The 19,243-nt window shown below is 46.0% G+C and overlaps 1 protein-coding gene across 4 annotated transcripts in view; it reads left to right on the top strand.

The window, feature by feature from the left end:
* The first annotated feature begins 1,715 nt into the window (after window positions 1–1,715).
* The window catches only part of sema5a (sema domain, seven thrombospondin repeats (type 1 and type 1-like), transmembrane domain (TM) and short cytoplasmic domain, (semaphorin) 5A), a 137,140-nt gene continuing 119,612 nt past the window's right edge, over window positions 1,716–19,243 (top strand). For 2 of the 4 annotated variants that reach the window (XR_003981721.1, XR_003981722.1), the window contains exon 1: window positions 1,716–2,372. The gene's annotated coding sequence lies outside the window, so the exon portion shown is untranslated. The remainder of the gene's footprint in view (window positions 2,373–19,243) is intronic. The other 2 variants (XM_030398608.1, XM_030398606.1) reach the window with 2 other exon arrangements.

Here is a 19,243-nt window from a genome sequence, read left to right as displayed (position 1 = left end):
CAAAAAGACAGACACACACACTTGCTGTCGTTGCCCTAAAGCTGTGTACGACACTCTCCGGGCTGTTGGAGCTTGATAGAGGCTGCATTCATTCACCGGGGGGATAAATAGGTAATTGAACTGGGGATGTCACTATTAAAACACACAAAGGCAGGGAAACACAGAGCTGCCACTCTCTATCTACTCAGCACACACAGATGCCACCTCATATGAGACAGTAACTCTCTGAAAAGATCCATTTGCAGAGTTCAAAACAGAGCAGAATTCAGGAATGAACCTATTTTCTCTGTTAAAAACAGAGGTTACAGGTTACAGATATGTGTGGTGGGGATCGAGCCCCGGCATCCTCTCTGCTTAAGTGTCCTTCAAACTGAATTTTTACCAGCTTTGTCAAGAAGAGCACGAGTTTTTGAGGATTTTGCTGTGTTGTAGTCAAGGCCACGCACACCGAGACAAAGACAGTAATAATGTCGGACCGGTGCGGGCCCCGACACTCACATGAACATGCAGGGAGCTGAAATGAACCCATTTTTATTCAACACTCCTTATCAATGTTTTACAGGCAACCTAACACAGTACAATTTTGTGCAAGCATCAGGTTTTCTGGTTGCAGTCCAGACTGCTTTCCAAAACCTGGCGCCTACATTACCCACGATGCAGCCTAACCACTGAGTGACATCACTGGAGGCAGTTTATCAGATTACATGCAGCTTCCTCTGGAGCCACGAAAGGCTTTATACTACTTTTTCTTACAATTGCAGTTGTAATTGTCAACCCCTGTAAATCACACTTCAGTGTGTACTTGCTTTTCCAATAATCAACTCTAAGGTGTCTCTGAATCTCACACCGGAATGAAGGTGCAAAAACCTTCAAGGCACTTTCACCAAAGACGATGCTGGTTGGGAGAATGACGTTCATAGCCGAAGGTTGCAGCTGCTAATAGTTATATAAACAGAAACAAAGAGGCACTTCATGCAAAAAAGGCTCAAAAAGAAAGATGCTCCATTCTACGATTGCACAAAGAAGACCAATCAGCTTTTTAAATATGAGCTGCAGTGACGTGAGCAAAAACGAGACACATTTGCATATACCGTGTAAAATAAATGACAAAAATGTTACTTAAATTGGGTTTTTCCCTCGCACTTAAGGAAAAACACAACTTCTTCCTGAGCTTTTTTGTGCGGCACTGATGTTTAAAGGGCCACTGCGAGAGTCGGACTTTTAATATTCAGAATATTAATGAGGTAATAGTACAAACTCAGAAATATTTATGACTTTCATACCTGAATAAACAAGCTGAAAAATAAGGTAAAAAACAAGTAAAACATGAAATAGTGTTGTCCTTTAAGGTCAGTTTGTTTATTCAGTTTATTCAGAAAAAGGAAACAAAGTGTTTTTTTCTTTTCTTATTTAGTTTGAATATAGACATAGAAATCATCAGTCGACGAAGATCCTTCTGTCTGTTAAAGTTGTAGCTCAAGACTCCCGGATTCACTTGCAAATAAGCTCTCCATAACGGGTGAGTGCTCTCCTGTGGCTGGTGTTGACCTCTGACCCTAGCAGAGCCCAACCACAAGGAAAAATCTAAACTTCTGGAGCAAACATATTGCGCCTCGGTCTTCAAAAATAGCTCACACAGTCAAAAAAAAAAACCAAAACAAACCCGCTCATCCCACTTGTAGCTCCTCCAGCGGTTAGCGGGGCTGTATTCCTCTCCTCCACCTGCAGGACAGCTGTGCGCCGCCTGCCACGTCTCTCCTCTCCTCGCTGCTGCTGCTGCTGGAGTGGACGCGCAAAGTGGGGGCGCACTCCTCAGCCATCAAAACCCCCGCGCTGGTGAGATGCGCAGCTGTGACTGAGGAGAGCAGCGCCGGACTCATCGTCCACCTCCACTCCGCAGATTCTTGTGCGCAGCCTCTCAGTTGAAGGACAGTTTTCTTTCTTTCTTCTTCTTTTTTTTTTTTTTTATCTCGGCGTGGTTTTGCTTTTTTTGGCACCCCCACCTTCCCCGAAAGAAAAAAAAGAGAGAGAGAGAGCGGAGGCACATTGTCTGTGGCGCAGCGCGACAGTGCGGTGTCCGATTACAAGCCGTGCGCCGAGGAGCCACCGGCACAGAGCGCTTCACTGTGGGGCAGAAATAGCACACGGGGGCTCCGGAGGGACGACAGAGAGCACAGAGGGATCTCTGCAGACAGAGAGAGGGAAGGAGTTTAACCGAAGCACGCTTTCTTGTGACACAGCACAACTGAGGATATATCATCTTCAGCTCATCTTTCCCCCTTTTTATTTTTTGTCCTTTTACACTCTTCTCAGCGGGACGAGACGCGCAGCTTCGCTCCTCATAGATGAACGGGAGTTGGGCACCTCACTTGGTAAGACGAAACATTTTATTCTGGATTGTGCGTCTGTTTTTTTTTTTTTAATTCACATTCAGACATCGCACGGGCTTCTGCACACACTCTGGCGAGGTGTTTGCTCCCTCCTCACTTGTCCTGCCTATTTTTGAAGTTAAAATCGGTCGAAATGCGGTGCAAAATGGGACCACGCCAGCGTTTCGCACTCAACGCACGAATCCAAAGATCCCCACAACGTAAATATCAGTTTTGAGAAGTTTTGCGCTCTGCCTTGCGACGCGCGGCCGCTTGGTGGTGCTGGCAGAGTGCGCCCGTCACCTGAGAGCCTTTTTATTCCTGCAGAATTCTTCATGTTGTGCAAATTCGTTTTTCCACTTTCAGCGTCTAATGACAACCTGAGCGCTGGCGTCACAGTCAGTAGTTTCTGGAGGAGAGGAGCGTGAAGAATACCTTTTTTTTTTTTTTTCTTTTTTCTTTTTTTTTTAAAGAGAAAAGAAAAAACGTCAGCGCTGTGAGATGTCTGAATGCGAACAGCAGCAGTGTGTGACTTGTGTGAATGCTCTGGTTTTCAAAGAATGAAATTATTCTATATTGTGCTTTTGTCGAAGCGATGTCACTGCCGAGGGTCGAGCAGAATGTGTGACCTTCATTACCTGAGCTCTGCATTTGATTAAAAGTGTGCCCGATGTGCTTTCAGTCTCAGCGTCCCCTTTGTCGAGGGTTTGCACCCCCACACAGTGACAGAGACCTTGAACGCTGCCTAAGACTATGAAAAACCATATTCTAGGCGAGGAGTGAGAGCTTCATTTGAATGACACACAACACATTCAGAATTAACATGGCAGTATGTTGTTCTCAGAGGACTGACAAACTAAATAAACCATCTCCTCTGTGTTTTCACTACCCAACAAACTGAATAAACAGACTGATCTGAAAGGACAACACGTTTTCATGCTGTTTTAGTTATTTACTGTTTTATACGTGGCGGACCCTGCCACCTCTCTAGCTTGAAACCAGAAGCTTTGTTCTGGGAACCTCAGAAAACAGCTTGTTTATTCAGTTATGGGAAAAAGTACATAATTCTGAGTTTGTATTATCACCTTATTTATATTGTTGACGTTAAAATTCTGAGTTTGAATTTCTACACAGTGCCCCTTTAAAGCAAACATCTATCTTCCACAAAAGCCCCCCTGACACAGGATCCTATAGTGTTCCTGGTGAGTGGCTTCAGGAGGATTAAGGTAAAGCCTCTGTTTGGTGTTGTAAATGTGGTTCAGGTGCCCCACAGCTCTGTCCTTGGCCAGCCTGCAGCAGGGTTTAGATGAATGCTAATCTCCAGCTCTGATCACTCCGATTATTGTACGATTAACCGCGCGTAATTGTTAACTGAGTCACTTATCGCTGTTGTTCCTTTCGAGCCCCAAGGCCAGCACCTTTTCAGACAACATGCAAATCTCGATCTCGGAGGCTGTGTCCGGAGTGTAAAAGCGCCGGGGCTGACGCTCATCCATTCCATTGGTATTCACGCGGCTCGGTGGTTGTTTTTTGCTCGCGTTAGCTTTCAGGGCTTGAAAGCTGCAGTTCTGATAAACACAGTCAGCCTCCTCTGATCTTCTGGCCTCAGAACCCCACGAGGATGCTGCAGCTCATCCGTCCTGTCACACTGCGCTTTACCAATATTGGGGGAAAAAGGGGGGACCCTCATCCCAGATGGTAGAATTACTTTGGAGGCCTTTATTAGAAGTCAGATGGAAAAGAGAAAAGGAGAAAGGAGAGAGAGAGAGGAGAAAGGAGATGAAAAAGCCAAAACGAGAGGGAGAAAGAGAGAGAGAGAAAGAGAAGGATGATGTGAAAGTGCTGAATCAAGAAATCATGTGACATGATGCCTTCTGGCTAAAGTTGCCAGTTTATATTGGAGCTGAAGGGCTGGAGGAAGACTGCATGGAGGAAAAAAGTCAGTTGCAAACGATTGGCAGATTAATCAATTTGGACAGGAAAAAAGAGAAGGTCTGTCTGCTCTTTTTTTCGAGCTAAAACTCCAAACGTTGACTGGTTGCCGCTTCTCCGATGTGAGGATTTGCTGCTGTTCTCTGTTTTAAATGATTGTTAACTTAATATCTTGGTTAATAAGACATTTGAAGATATCACTTTGGACTCTCGGCCACTACTTTCTGGCATTTCATTGACTAAACTATTAATCGAGTCATTAAGAAAAAACACAGTGATTAGTCGTTCTAGCTCCTCGCATGACATTACTTCCTGGTTTTATACAACAAAAGATTCAATATGTCAACGTAAAAAAAGCAACCATAATCGCTTAATTCAGACAAATAATTGGCAGCTCAAATTGATAGAGGAAATAATCGTCAGCTGCAGCCAGAGCGGAAACTGTGCAGTTTTTGTCTAAACGTGTGATAGAACAGCATCTAAATGAAGTGCTGTAGTCTGGCGGAGATGTCCTGGACCAACAAATGTCACATGTTCTTGATTTTTTTTTTTTGAAATTGTGATGCACAAAATCATCATTCCTGCTCATCGAGAATCATGTCACAATCATAAAACTGTCTAAGTAGAGGGAAATGAGAAAATGTGAGAAATGATCATCACCATTGTCAATATTTGTCAAACACATTTTTGTGCTACAACACAAAGGGTTGACACGTTCTCACCTCTCAGATGTGAATATATGCTGGTGTTCTCCATCTTCATGCTGTTGTTTGTGTAAAGTACATTGTAATCTGGGTTTAGAACCGTGTTATATGAAGGAAGTTTTACTTACTGCTTACTTTCTTTGACTTCTGGACTGTCCTTTACATAAAACATTCAAATTGAACCGTCAACAGGATTTTGATCTTCTGACACCTTTGCCGACCAAAATGTGAACGATGTCAGTTAAGGAAATAATTGGCAGATCAATTGATTAAAGTAACGGCCATTAGCTGCGGCCTTTAACGACGTCAACGCTCGTGCTGCTGCTCGGCGGAGTCGTAACAGCCGACGAGGTGAGCAGCAGAGACACACGGCAGCGTGGACCCCGGCCGCACATTCCAGTGCCTGCTGTAGAGCAGCATATGATTAGCATGATTGATATTTGCACTGTGTTGGGAATTTGCCCGAGCGCTGACACAGAACGCCGGCACAAACACGGCAATTAGTCCGAGGCCAGGAGAATGCCCTGATGAAAATGACCCCGGCGGCCTCGGCGGGCTGTGTGGTCGCCACGGAAACCCGGTTGAATGACAGGCCCATTGTCGCCGACCTTTGTGATTCAGCGTCCCCCCGGGGGGTCGAGCCCCCGCTGGGAGTGAAAGTGAAAGGCATTATCATGCATGTGTAAACCAAACAGCCATTACCCTCTGGCCCCTGGGTGCTCTTTAAGGCCCCTTGGTTACTTATTTATCTGACAACAGCAAGATGGTGCTTGGAGATAGCTTGTCCCTGTACACACAAGCCTCACAAAGGATCCGGCTTTATTGCACGGAAGCCCCCAATTTTTTCTTTTTTTTTTTACAAACTCATCAGCAGATGATTTATTGCTCTTGTGCAAGTAAACTCTGCGACGCAAACAATAGCTGAAGTGCTGTTCCTCCCCGCTGTGCTGTGTCCTTTCACTACTGCAGACTATTTATACATCACAGCCACTTCACCATTATCTCGTCCCGCTCTTGTTTCTCAGTGCGACCACTGTTTACAAGATTCAAAGTGTCTCTGTTTTTTTTTTTTTGTTTTTTTCTTTTTGAGCGCTCTCAGATACATTTCTGACCTGCTCGTGCCCAACAAAGAAAAGTTGCCACGGCGCAAAAAGCAAACGGTCTCCAGCATCTTCGCTCTCCTTTTAGGTGAGTGGTTGAGACGTTGCTATGGCTACTCCCAAGGTTTCCTGCCGAGGGGGGGATTTGAGCGCTGCCTTTGTCACAAAAGGAAACTGAAAAAATAAAACCACTGGCAAAAGTTTATCATCTGCACCACTTCTGCTCTTTAAAGGCCAGAGAGGTCGCGAGGAAGCTATCAAGCGGGATAACACAAAGCCATCCCGCAGCATCTGTTGTTTGTGCGTGACGGCTGCATCGCTATCATACAGATAGAGAGGAGCCGCGGCACATGTCTCTCAGTCAAGGTCAGCTCTGGAAGTTATTTTTCTCGGTCGCGCGGGGAAAAGTGACACTCTAAAGGCTCAGTGTCACGTCTTCTCCTGCCAGGGATATTGTGCTCTGGAGTATTAATGCTGGAGCGAACGCACAGGGGAACAGAATGAAGCTGTGTGCAAGAAGCGCTGCAAGTGGCGCGATAAAAAAAAATTAAAAAAACACACAGCAGTTTATCTCTGATGGGACGCATCCTTGTTAAAACAGGCAAGGGGGAGGCAGTGATCGTTTCACACCGCGCGCTTAACAGCAGAGGCAGCACCACCGGGGGCAGGTGTAGGAAATCGCAGGCGTGCGATATGTGACCCCTGGATGCGCTGGTGCGTCTGCAGCCCCGGATCCAAGAGCGAGCGTCTGCGGTTTGAGCAGAACATCCAGTTTCATGTCCGCACGTCAGAGGGAATTAGCAGCCTTCACTCGCCAGCGCCTGCTACACCACATTAGCTCTGTCCCCGCTCTCTTCCCCCCTCCCTCCCACAACCTCAAAACCTCCACTCAAACAGCAGAGGAATGTGTCTTTTAACCAGTACAGGGGGAAAAAGGAGAGGGAGACTCTATTTGGGTCACGATTAAATAATCCCCCAAAGCCTCTTTTTCACTGGGGGGATCAAGCCGAGAGGATGTTTGAAAGGTTAAACAGAGATGGATCCAAAGTTGTGTGACAACAGGAGAAGCGATTATTGTAAACTCATTTAAGTTTGGAGTTACTTTGTACCAGGGCGCCCAGAGAGATGAGGGAGGGAGGGAGGGAGGGAGGGAGACGGCGGAGAGAGAGCGTGTGACAAGGTGCAAAGAGTCAGGAGGGGGGAAAGGAGGTGGAAAGGAAATGAGAGAATCGAGGAAGAGAGGAGTGAAGAGGCTTTCGCTGCTCTTTGTTTATTGAGTGATGGAGCACCACAGGGCCGTTCGAAGGCTGAAATGAGTCATGAGTTGTCACCAAACACACAGAGAGAAACAAACTCCCTCCTTCTCACCCTCCCCGCCCCTCTGGGCCGTCACCCAGCTGTATTTCTCTGCAAAGATGAACGACTTTGAAGCATGAATGAGAGGATCATTCGATGGCGGCGCCTCGGCCCGTACATATCTCTTCTTTTTTTTTTTAAACGGGAGCTTCCTTTTCTCTCAGGCTGCGGCATCTACCTCTGAGGTGAGAGCAGAAACTGGACTGCCTCCTGCGAGACTCTGACACCCGTCGCTATGTATAGTCGGGAGCTAAATTAGCAGCCTGCATCTATTACTAAAGCAGGTGCGGGGGTATGTGTGGCCGTTTGTGCCATAAGTTGTTAACGTCAGCGGAGGGAGGGCGGGGTGGCGATGCAGCTGAAGTCTTTCGAGTTTTTTTTTTTTTTTTTACTCCTCATGGGACCTTCATCTTATCTTTATGGAGCATATCATTAGACGATAAGAAGCTGTTTTGATGTGATGTGTTTAGAGCTATCTGGGCTTCATCTATCGCCCTCCGCCACCACAAAAAAACAGCCGGAGAAAGCTTCTAATTTGATCAGTGAGAGGATATAAATACGGAAAATCCTTTAATCTTCGGCAAATGAAAACATTTATCTCGACTTTGAAATCATTACGAAGGGACTAATCACGGAGCGGTGTCCTCGAAGGAGGGAAATATTCAAGTCGCAAAGAGGATGAAGGAGAACCGAGCGCGCTGTATTCTTTCCAGCCGACCTTATATGAAAGTTTTCGCGATAACATCTGAGAGATAAAGCGCCGCGCCGCTTGTAGTTCGGCCACGCAGGGGAAGAAAAAAAAAAGCAGGAGAGAGATACAAAGGAGAGATATAAAGAGAGGAAAGGGAGGTGAAGAGATAAGAACTTAGGTTTCCTAGACAAAGGAGGGAGGCGCCCGCTTCTTTTGAGTGGAAAAAGAAAAGGGCAGGAGAAAAAAAAAAAGGAAGAGGAATTATGGCGAGATTGGAAGGAGGCGATAGGAGTGCTGACGAGCAGACAGGCAGGGCCGAGACGCTTTGGAGGGAGATTGTTAAATATACAGGGAGGAGTTTCTCTCCAGAGGCAGCAGTCTAGTCGGTACCCCGGACGCATCTGTCTGCCGGATTCATCTGTCAGTGCTGGAGGTCCTTAGAGAGGGACGGACAGACGGACAGACAGGACGGGACAAGACAAGAAAGGGAAAAAGCAGGCAGCAACAGAGGAGGAAGGCAGGAGGGGAGGAGTGACAGAATAGAGGAAAACAAGATGAAGGGAGAGAAAAGAGAAACAAATGTGTGCTGTCCACTGGGGATGAAGGTGACACTTTTACAGTTTCAGTCCTTACTGTTTACTGTCTGCGGTCTCCTTCTGAGCAGAAGCATGCTGTCAGCATGCCGAAATTCAAATGTTGTCGCCACCAACGTCCAACGATATTGATATGTCACCTGTTTAGAGACATTTCTGCCCCGAGTTTTGCCTCTCAGGCTACATACAGTGGTGATAAGTAACCAAGCGCATTTACATTTTGAAAATCTTTGTCTTTTGAATGCTTCTTTATACTTACTCTCTCTCGTGACGGGTGAGTCTCATTCCCATGTCCTCAAACAGAGTTACTTTGGTGTTCTGATGACCTCGGAATCGGGCCTCGACCATCTTTATCTACAATCGCTAGATCCCAAAAAGGTTTCCTAAAAAAATAACAACACACAGTGTGAGAGGGATTGTTTTTTAATGGGTCTATGCACTGTTACAAATACAATGCAACATTAAGGATTAAATCTTTTTGTCTTGAGGCCCCTCACAAAAAAGCAGTTTCTGGTTGGGGTATTTTCTCTCTCAACGTCTTGAATGGTTTCATTTAAGTAATTGGCTGAGGCGCAAAGATGCTGAACTATCCATTCTTTCACAAAGCAAGCAAGGATTAAAGAATAGCCCATACCTAACTGTTAGTAGCAAAGTAGCAGCCTTAACAATAATGAGAGTCTAATAATGTTATGGATCTTAACATATCAGCCGATCCATATCAGAGCATATCAATCTGAGTCTGAGTTTGAATTTATTCCAAAAACTGCATATTTCCCCTTTTTAAAACATGTATTCACTGATGATATTCCCCCTAAACATGCTGGAGTTGAACCTCAATGTGATTTTAAGTCAGATTACCATGGCAGTAATGCAGCAAAGTGCTTAGTATTTGATTTAAGAACCTCTGACTTCATCGTGCGCCTGGAACCAAACAAACGCCCTTGAAAGGGTAGTCAAAACAAGAAGTAAGGAAACACAGTGGTGTGGTCTTGAAGGTGTAGTACTCCTTCACACACACCTTCTGCATTGTTTTCCAAAACCTTGCCTGCAAACACTCCAGACAACACACTCTCGTGACTCATGTCCTTTACTAGTCTGTGTCGGGCGTGAATGCGAGCGTGTAGTCTACCCCGGCGCTGACACAAAGCCGCCTCAGTTCTGAAGGTGAAACCACACAGAGGATGTGTGGTCTGATCTGAACCACCGGCGGTGAATAACAAACCGCTTATTATTCCTCCTGAATAACATTTCATTCTTCCTTTGAATAAACTATCACGCCGAATGAACCCCTCAGTTAAGAAACCTGGCCGGCAGCCGTGAACGCTGTGCTTTTTTTTTTTGTTGATTGCACGCTTACAGCGCGCTAAGCCGACTCGACTTTGATTTGCTTTTTAAGCTCTTTGCACGAAAGGAAATGGTCATTTGGAGTTGAACGCTATTGTACACGAGTAGGAGTTTTGGTCTCAAGGGATGTTTTGTTATGGAACATTAAGTCTATTAAAAGTCTAGCCAGGTAACTGGGCTGCAGCGATAAGGATATCAGTCGCTGTAAAAGACAGTGGAGTAATTCTAGAGGCATGGCCGGGAGTGTCCTTTTTTTTTTTTTTTTCCTCTCTCTCTCTCTCTATAGACAGTGTTGGTTAGCTAATACAGTCTGATTATGCTGTTCATGAAACAAGAGAGTGTTGCTATTCTCCAGCTCTGGCTCTATTGTGTTACCGAATCCCCCCGAGAAGCAAGCTACGTTCAAGAGTTGTGCTGACTCTCTTGCCTCTGCCTCTCCCGCCCTGTTGGGGACTGAAGTGGGTTGTTTAAAGATTCTCCGGGATGAGATGTGTGTGTGTGTTTGTGTGTGTTTGTGCGTGTGTGTGTGTTTTTTTCCCCTCCTCCTCCTCCATCTAGCATACAAAAGAGAGAAGACTCAAATACAAGCAAACACCTTAAAAGCGCCTAAAAAAAACACACATCCCCCAGCAGCACCGTGTGATGTCGATCGAGATTGTCATGGAAAGATGGCAGCCAGGAATAACAAAAAATACAAATATGGAGGTTTATTATTAGCGCCGCTGTTTGTTTCACACGCAGCTCTGCTCTCAGGTGCATGTGTCAGGCCTCTCGGGGGTCAGAAGGAAATTCTCCCGTTTCACTTTCTCAGAGACCCCGTTGGGTTGACCTCAGGCTCAACCCCCGACCCTGACCCCTGACCTCCCTGCTGCCCCATCAAAGAGAAACACCAAGGGACCTCCCTCTACTACACCCTCTCGCTGTGGTTGTGTATCCACATGGAGGGGTCCGCCACATGAAGTGCCAATCCCAAATAGCCGGGAGTGGAAGTGAGTTAAAAACCCTCCCACAGAGAGTCTGCACCGAGGGCTCGTCCGACTCAGCGGGTGCAAACTCTTGGTATTGGGTGTCTGTTTCACGCTGCATTCTCCCCCCCACCGCTATCTTTACATCACACACGCTGGAAAATGCTGAGTTACCCAAACACTGACCTGGTCACCCCTATACCAGAATAAAACTTGGTGAAGCCAGAACTTTTCTCCAGTGCTGACATTGGGAGGTCGGTCTGGCTATGCAAGACTACACATTATGTCCAACGCCCATGATGTGTTCGTCGTGTATACAAAGGACCACTCGCTTAAACTTAAACTAAGAAACAGATTTGTTATTGTCATGCAGACTGGGGATGGGACGTAAAAGATGTTATCGCCGATCGCTATAAAGACACCCAGGTTAAGACGATCGTGGTGAATTTCCTTTATGGAGAAAATCGGTGACTGGGATAATCATGAAAATCCTCACATGAATGATTTGAAAAAGTTTTCTAGCTCGCTGACGTCCGGATTATTTAGAATATACTACGAGTGCGGAGCCCTCGTCTTTCCAGCCACTGCAAAGTCTTAAGCTTGTCACCATTGCAGACGGCGCGGCTTTTCCATGGTATCCCCGATAAAAAGGTGTGAATTGGATGGATGGATGTATTCATCCACAACAAATTTAAAATGTTTAGTTCGAAGACTATTGGTGGCCATCCTGAACTGCGTTTATTTTGGCCGGAATGATTGTGACGTGAAATGTTCATATCGTCCCTTTGCCTAATACAGACAGTAACAACTTAAGGTAACATTATATTAAAGATTAAATGTACCCGAATCTAATCTAGTAAATGGCAGACATGTTGATTGGATTGTAAAGTGCTTACAGGGACTGTTACAAAAACCCAAGCAGCTTATGAACATCAAGATACGAAATAGAGGTTGTTTACAAAAAAAAAGAAATGCCACACCTAAAAGATGCTGATATGAAACCATGGTTATAAAAAGGTACAAAACGTCCTGTCTGCCCAGAAGCTTGATACAGGGTTCTTCATTCAGCTGTGAGTGTGACCACAAACAGAGTGACATTTGGTGATGAGGGCGGTGAGGGTCCCCGACATATAGATACGTGAGGAAGGTGTGCAGTCGCATGGAAACACATGCTCCTACACCGCTCAGCAGCGGGCGACTATGAGGAGAAAAGACAATTTTCTCAATGAGGATGAGCGGAGATGAGCTCCTTCAAATCGGCATAAAATGAAGGATAAAGTGGATTTTGTTGCAGGAAACCTTCGCAGTTGTTTTTTCGCTTAAGCTGTTGCACAACTCGGAAGACGGGCACAGCGAGGGAGGCACTCCTACGCAGAGGATACATTTCCTCTGGACTTGCTCTACCACAACACTTTGTTGCAGTGCTCTTGTTGTCATTAAAAATAGACCTCTGCCCTTCTGAAGCAAGGGCCCCGTAGCATCCTGATCTATTTTGCGCTCCGCGCTCTTCCCCCAAGGCTCTCAGGGTAGAAAAGTACTCCCTGCTCTGCAGCAGTTAAGGGCAAAAGGGGATTCTTTCCTGCAGGGTCGACGTCTTTTTATTGACTTTAGGAAAGCACACAAAAAGGAGAAGCACAGTGCGATGAGGAAACTGTTGCTGGAGAACATCAAGCTGCAGATGCCGAGGAGGTAATTGTGCGAGTAAAGATAGTTCGATGTTTTTTCCTACTTATTAATGTATCTGCTGGTGTTAGAAAACTTGGAATTTGTGGCTGGAGATCTATAAACCGCTCTGAATCATTTTTGGGTCAATTTTCCTCCTATGCCTTAACTCCATTACAGCTCCCACCCAAACTTCTCACTCCACACTGAAAGCTGTAATGTTAAGACAATACTTAATCATCCCCGGGGGGAAATATCTCTGCGAGAAGGTCACAGTGCGGGGTCAGATGCAGTAACTTACTCAAGGACGCTCATGTCCAGTTTTACGGCCACCGTTGTGTGTTAACGGCCATGAAACAACAGCGAGTTCAGCTTCCTGGAATAGTATCAGGCCAAACACCCACAGGCAGTGGCAGGTCTCCGTGCACACAATGGGAGCCACTGTAACCTGTCATTGTGATCAGCAGAGCTCCACGCCCCCGCTGCTTCCCTTTCTCCCTCCTCCATACATCATAATTAACACTCTCTCATTCCAAATATGTGTTTCTTCTTGGCCCGGTCTTAAAGAGGTTTTTCAGTAATTGTATATGAGCGTGCATGCACGCGCCCCACGTGTGATTTCTCATCCTCTCAGATATCCAGGGATCATCAGTTTTTTTAGCTGAAGAGGCAATTATAATAATTGGCAGGTTACAGACACTTTATTTCGTCTTTGATTCTTGCCCTTTCGTGCTTTCTTGGGCGCCCCTCTTTTTTTTCTCCCTCACAGTGTGAATCGATTACATTCAGACTTCGGCATGTTGCGTTAGAGAGGCTGCTAAAGTGCTCAAAAATAACTTCAGCAGAAAAGGCTCAAATATTTCTTATACAAATCGCCTGCTTGTACGTTTACCCCTGCAGAGAAAGATAACGGAGGAAGGTGGTAAGGGATGTTAATTGCAGTGTACAGTCTCACGGTTTACTGCAATCCCTTGTAAAGCACTGGTAGCAGAACTTACCTAAAGAAACAATTACGCAAAAATCGCTCTGTTATTTCTGCCTCGGCGGCTGGACTATAATTTAGCCGCATGTCTGATTGTGCTTCTGGTCCCACACGTTCCGTCACTCCAAAATTACCTGTTTTGCTGCACAAACACGTTCACAGCTTTCAGGCACTCCTCGTATGCAGAGGAACAGCGGCGTACACAGGATGTTTGAGGGGCAAAGGGTGGAAAAATAAAAGGGGGCCACCAAATGAATGGGGGGGGGGGCAACAGCACGCAGACAGTGGATATATATTTATAGTGGGGCACAATAGGGCACTCGTTTTGTCCACCAGAAGGGCACCTTAGAGGATATTTTCTAAAATGTTCTCGACTGGAAGGGCGTTTTGTTAGCTTTCTTCAATGAAAGGGCAACTTACAGAGCATTTTTCCTGTTTTTTCCACAGGAAGAGCACCTAGAGTGCATTTTGTCATGTTTTCTACATTGAAAGGGCACCTGCAGGGCATTTGTCACCTTTCTCTCTAATGGAAGGGCACCTTGAGGATACTTCTCCACATTTTGTCCACTGGAAGAGCACCCTAGAGGGAAATGTTTAATGTTTTTCTCCACTGTAAGGGCACCCTAGGGCTCTGCATCGTGTTTTACTTACCATGGGGACATCCAAGAGAGCCTCCTGTAGTCCACCGGTGCAGAAGAATTACATTTGATGGGGTGATGAATGCAGATCATCCAGCTGTATCATTTTCTTGAGAAGGATTTGATGCATATTCCTGCAAGTGCATCAAGATGAATGCGCTCACGGGGAGGGATACGCGTGTAGATGGATGTGGATAATAAAAGATGGACAACGTAAAAGACGCGAGTTGGGAGGTAAAGAAGTAGTAGAGATGGAGTCAAGCACACCTGGAGGCCACATGTGGATCACCCCCCCCCCCACACACACACACACACACACGCACGCACACACACACACACAAGGGCCCCGGCTTGGAAAACTCCGCCGTCATCATTATGGCGAAGGGTAGAGGGGGATCATTAAGTCATTATTTATGTGCTTTCTGCTGTTTTATCACCTCCAGACACGGCCTCACAATGCAGACACCCACACTCACGGCCCCAGAAGAATAACATAATTGTATGAGGCAGCCAGGGGGTCCCGTGTAATAGAAAAAGTGCAGACATTAACTGTCTGGCCCAGCTGCACAGGCGACTAACCCACCTTTCCCTCATTTTTTTTCCTTCTTGCTCCTGTTAGGCTCGTTTACACCTAGCGCTGTTTACGTTTATTTACAAGCTGCTGCCACAATGAACCTTTACTCCCAGATTTTTCTCTCGAGGTAGCAGAGGGGGAAGTTTTTACAGGCAATTTCCTCTTTACAATAGCGGCAGTTTGCTTGATGAGCCCGGATATAAAAAAAAAACAAAAAACAAAACCTCATGACAAACAGAGCCCTTTAAGCTCCCTCTCGCCCAATTTTGGCGCCTTTCCTCCCCCACACACAACATTTCCTACTCTGTAAAAGCGTGGCCAGGTTGTTATATATTTTGGTGTATTTCAGTATGCCTTTCCTTGTCGGGCAGGGAGGGAGGCAGGGAGGGAGGGAGGGAGGGAGGGGTGCGAGTCTGAATCAATTTTCACCCGCTCTGTCATCATTTCACACCGCGATGGGCGATATGATTGCAGTTTACACGAAAACAAAAGCCTGGCGCGCTGGTGGAAACAGAGACATACGGGGGTCGAGGTGGTCCAAAGAAACAGATGATGCGGGGAACTGGATGTTAAACAGACCGGCGCTGTGTTGCACCTAGAGCTGGAGCTCCTGTGAAAGGGGCCGTGTGGAGTCAGCTCTCCAGGCTCCCTCATACCGCCGTTTCCCTTTCCCCTTCAGCTTAAAACGAGGGTGGGGGAAACGTTGCTTTCCCAGCTGCGCCCCCGACCACCTCACCCGGAGTCTGTTCCCCCTGTTGTTTTCATGTCCTGATTCAATTACCTCTGTGGGACCAGCTCTCCTGACACATGACACAGGCACGCCCGGACCTGAGAGATGTGAGGAGTTGCAGCTTCGTGGCATGCGCTGTGCGTTATTCACAGAGGGCTCTCTCTCCACGGCGCGGCCATACGCTTCTTTTTCTACTTTTTCTTCCCTTCCTCCGAAGTGCCTCTTCTTTCTTTCCATCTCAAACCCATCTCCTATTAATCCTCTCCATTCTCCCGCCCGCTCACCGCTCCTTTTGTTCCTGCTTAACCTCCTTAACACCCCTCTCCTCTTCCCTCCGTCTGCGGGCCCCCGTCCCTTTATTTCATCCCTGTCCAAGCCTTACCCTCCATCCTTCCCTGCATCTCCTTCGTCTTTTGTTCCTCCATTCCTCTCATTATTACCGGCCTCTCCGCAGTAATCTACCTCAAGTGACCCTAAACGACTTTCTCCCCTTTCCTCACCCTCTCCACTTCCTTTTTCCTTTTCACGTTCTGAAGAGCGGGTCAGTCTGAAAGCACTCCGCTTTCTTCACCTCAGAGCGCCAGTATTCGCTGACACGCACGTTCGAGTTCACGGACGTGTCCGCGTGCACTTTTTTCCACGTACGCTCACTTGAACGAAAATAGCGACAAATGTAATATATTCCGGCATCCAGATGAACTCGCTGGAGTGTTCAGTTGTGGCATGAACCGCAGCACAGTTATACGGCGCCGTCACGCACGCACACACTTAAATTTGTTCAGACTTTGTCCACCGACTGCACGCATCCCAAACAATAAGCCAGAGTAACCGTGGGATAATGCACATTTGGAGTTGTGACACTCCACAGTTGGCGATGTAATATCACGGAAAGGACCCACAATAATAAGAGCTCAAAGCTTCCATCAGCCCGTCTGCTGACATTTTCAAAGCGAGAAATTACAATTTATAGACTTTTTACAGTGGGGAATATGTACGGGATTATATGAGCAGAACCACAGAAATAAGCAGATCTGTGGTAAATATTTCCAAGTTGCTGCTAATCTGCACCGCATGTTGATGTTTACAGAGGGATTTCTGTCAGATTCAGGTGCATTAAAGAGAAAAAAATGAACAAGGCTCACTAGATATTTAAAAAAAAAGCATGATTATAACGACTGCAGTCTGCTATTTTGTAGAAAGCTATTGTCATATGAACTCTGCACAATGTCTGCATCGAGAGATGCTGGGACATTTACCTTTGGTCTTTAACCCGAGTTGTCACAACATAACATTGAAGCAAAAAGCAACGTGAAGTCTAACGTATCCATATGCAAGAGGTGGACTCGGGATGTTTGAGGGGCAGGGGCGAAAGAAATAAAAAGGGCACAAATGACACCAATGTGCATATAAAAGTACTTTTCTGCATGGCTTGCAGAACACCAGTGCTGCAAGTAATGTTTATCTTACTTATTGAGTAATCTTAAATTGTCCATAAAGTGTAAAAAAGAAGTGATAAATGCTCATTAAACTTTCTGGGAACTTAAGGTAATCTCTTCATTTAACCACCGGTCCAAAAACCAAAGATATTCAGTCTACTGTGAAATAAAACAGGAAAAAAAAAACAGCAAATCCTCACCCTTAACTTTTTATTATTTTTCATGTGAATTGACAAGCAATTAATCATCGAATCATTTCGGCTCGACAAAGCACACTTTCTTCTGGGTTTAATATTTGCTGACTTAAAAAGAAACACAAATACCGCGTTCCCTGGCACCTGCCACATCTGTACAAGGAGGGGAGAGACGTGTAAATACCAGCAAATAAGATCAGATAAGCAGCTGTTCCGAACACCTTTAAGGGTGTCGACATATCGCACAGTGGTAAATACAAGGAGGCACGAATACCAACTCCCACTCTCAGAAGAATCATGTAAGTAAACATCAACTGATACAAGTGGGTCAGGTACACGCATGCTGACAAAGAAGCGTTTCAGCAGTAATAGATACATTTGGGTCAGGTAGACAGCTGTGCACACACACACACACACACACACACACTTTAAGAAGCCAGGCAAACACACACATGAGGGCAGGAACATCTGGTTTTTGGCCTACAATCAAGCCCAGATGGACCCCAGGGCTGGTGCGTCAACACCAGTGGAGACCTCACATTAAATACGCCCGGTATTCTTTGCGACCGACTCCTGGGGGTTTTAAAGCGGCGAAGGGGGTATTAACCAGGACCGCAAGCCCGTAATTGTTATCATAATGACACAGGAAGGCATTTCCACAATTAATAGCGCCATCGTTTCTGGGAAATTTAGGTCAGTCGACCAAAAATCCGACGAGTCTCGCGGAGCCTCGTGTGGCTCGAGACTCTGAGGTGCTGTAACGTGTGCACGCCGCATGAATATGCATCGCGAGGGCAAAGATATTTATTTATTTTTTTTTTTCATCTCAGCAGTAATATGAGGCAGGACCTAAACATAGAAAGTGAATTAATATATTGGAGTTAAAGTAATGATATTCAGCTTTGATGTTATGCCATCAAAGGCATCATGAAGCTCCACGGTTCAGAGGGGCAGCGCTGCACCGTACTGTACTGTATATTTAGCCGTGAGCTTAAATTAGACCTGTCACTACTATAGACACACGTCATGCCAGCTTGCATGTCCCCTTCATCCGTCGGTGGAGGAGGGGGGTTGATGGAGCCTTTGCCGCTAATTTGATGCGGTTGTTTGTTAGCTCCCGGATGGCGTCTTTTTTTGGGGAGGGGAGTGTGGCAGCATGGGAAGTTCGCAGCCAAAAGAAAAGCAAGAGGAAGAAAAAGATACGAGGGAAGACAAAGATTGGCAGCGACAGCTTGCCCTTGCGCGAGCCTTTCGTTTCAGCACGTGGAGGGCACGAAGCACCTGGCCCGTTCCTGCCTAATCAAGTTAGGGTAGAAAGCGAGAGTTAATACCGGGCCCAAATAGAGACTTCAGTGTCTCACTTTTATCCCGGAAACCTTGGAGTTTCCCCCCGCAAAACTCATTAAACACCAACATGCAGCCTGAAGCCTCTTCGGCGCATTCACACACACACACACACACACCAACACACACCAACACACCTGCTGTTCTACTGTATACCTGCTGACACATACATTCTTATAACACTTACAGACTTACCCACCCACCTCCCCACAAGATGGAGGGGGTGACTTTTTTGATCTTATTCTAATCTTTGTGGTTTCACCCAGACGGAAGAATGTCTCTTTTTGATATGTGATTTGTCCCGACAGATCGCATTTGTGCATTCACGCGATGCGCTTTTAAAAAAAAAAAAAAATTTCGCTCACACAGACAAACAGACAGACGGACAGGATGTGTTTTCTCACTCTTTGTAGCCTCCACTCCCTGTCGCTCTGCCGTTCTCTCAGTTTTTTTCTGAGGGAAGTGATGACACATTATCAAAGTGATTTCTTTTTGTTACACGGCTCATTTGGGTCAATTAGAGGAAACTTTGTTTTGTGTTGTTGGTGTATCGGGGGGCCGCTGTGGCACCTTATCCCAAAGACTTGCAATTAAGAGGTCTGACTGTGACGTCCTCAAATGTTTGTCAT

The sequence above is a fragment of the Sparus aurata genome, chromosome 19 (genome assembly GCF_900880675.1).
Source record: "Sparus aurata chromosome 19, fSpaAur1.1, whole genome shotgun sequence".
Taxonomy (NCBI): Eukaryota; Metazoa; Chordata; class Actinopteri; order Spariformes; family Sparidae; genus Sparus; species Sparus aurata.
Note: the sequence above shows the minus strand (reverse complement) of the source record. Positions and strands in the feature narration are given on the sequence as shown.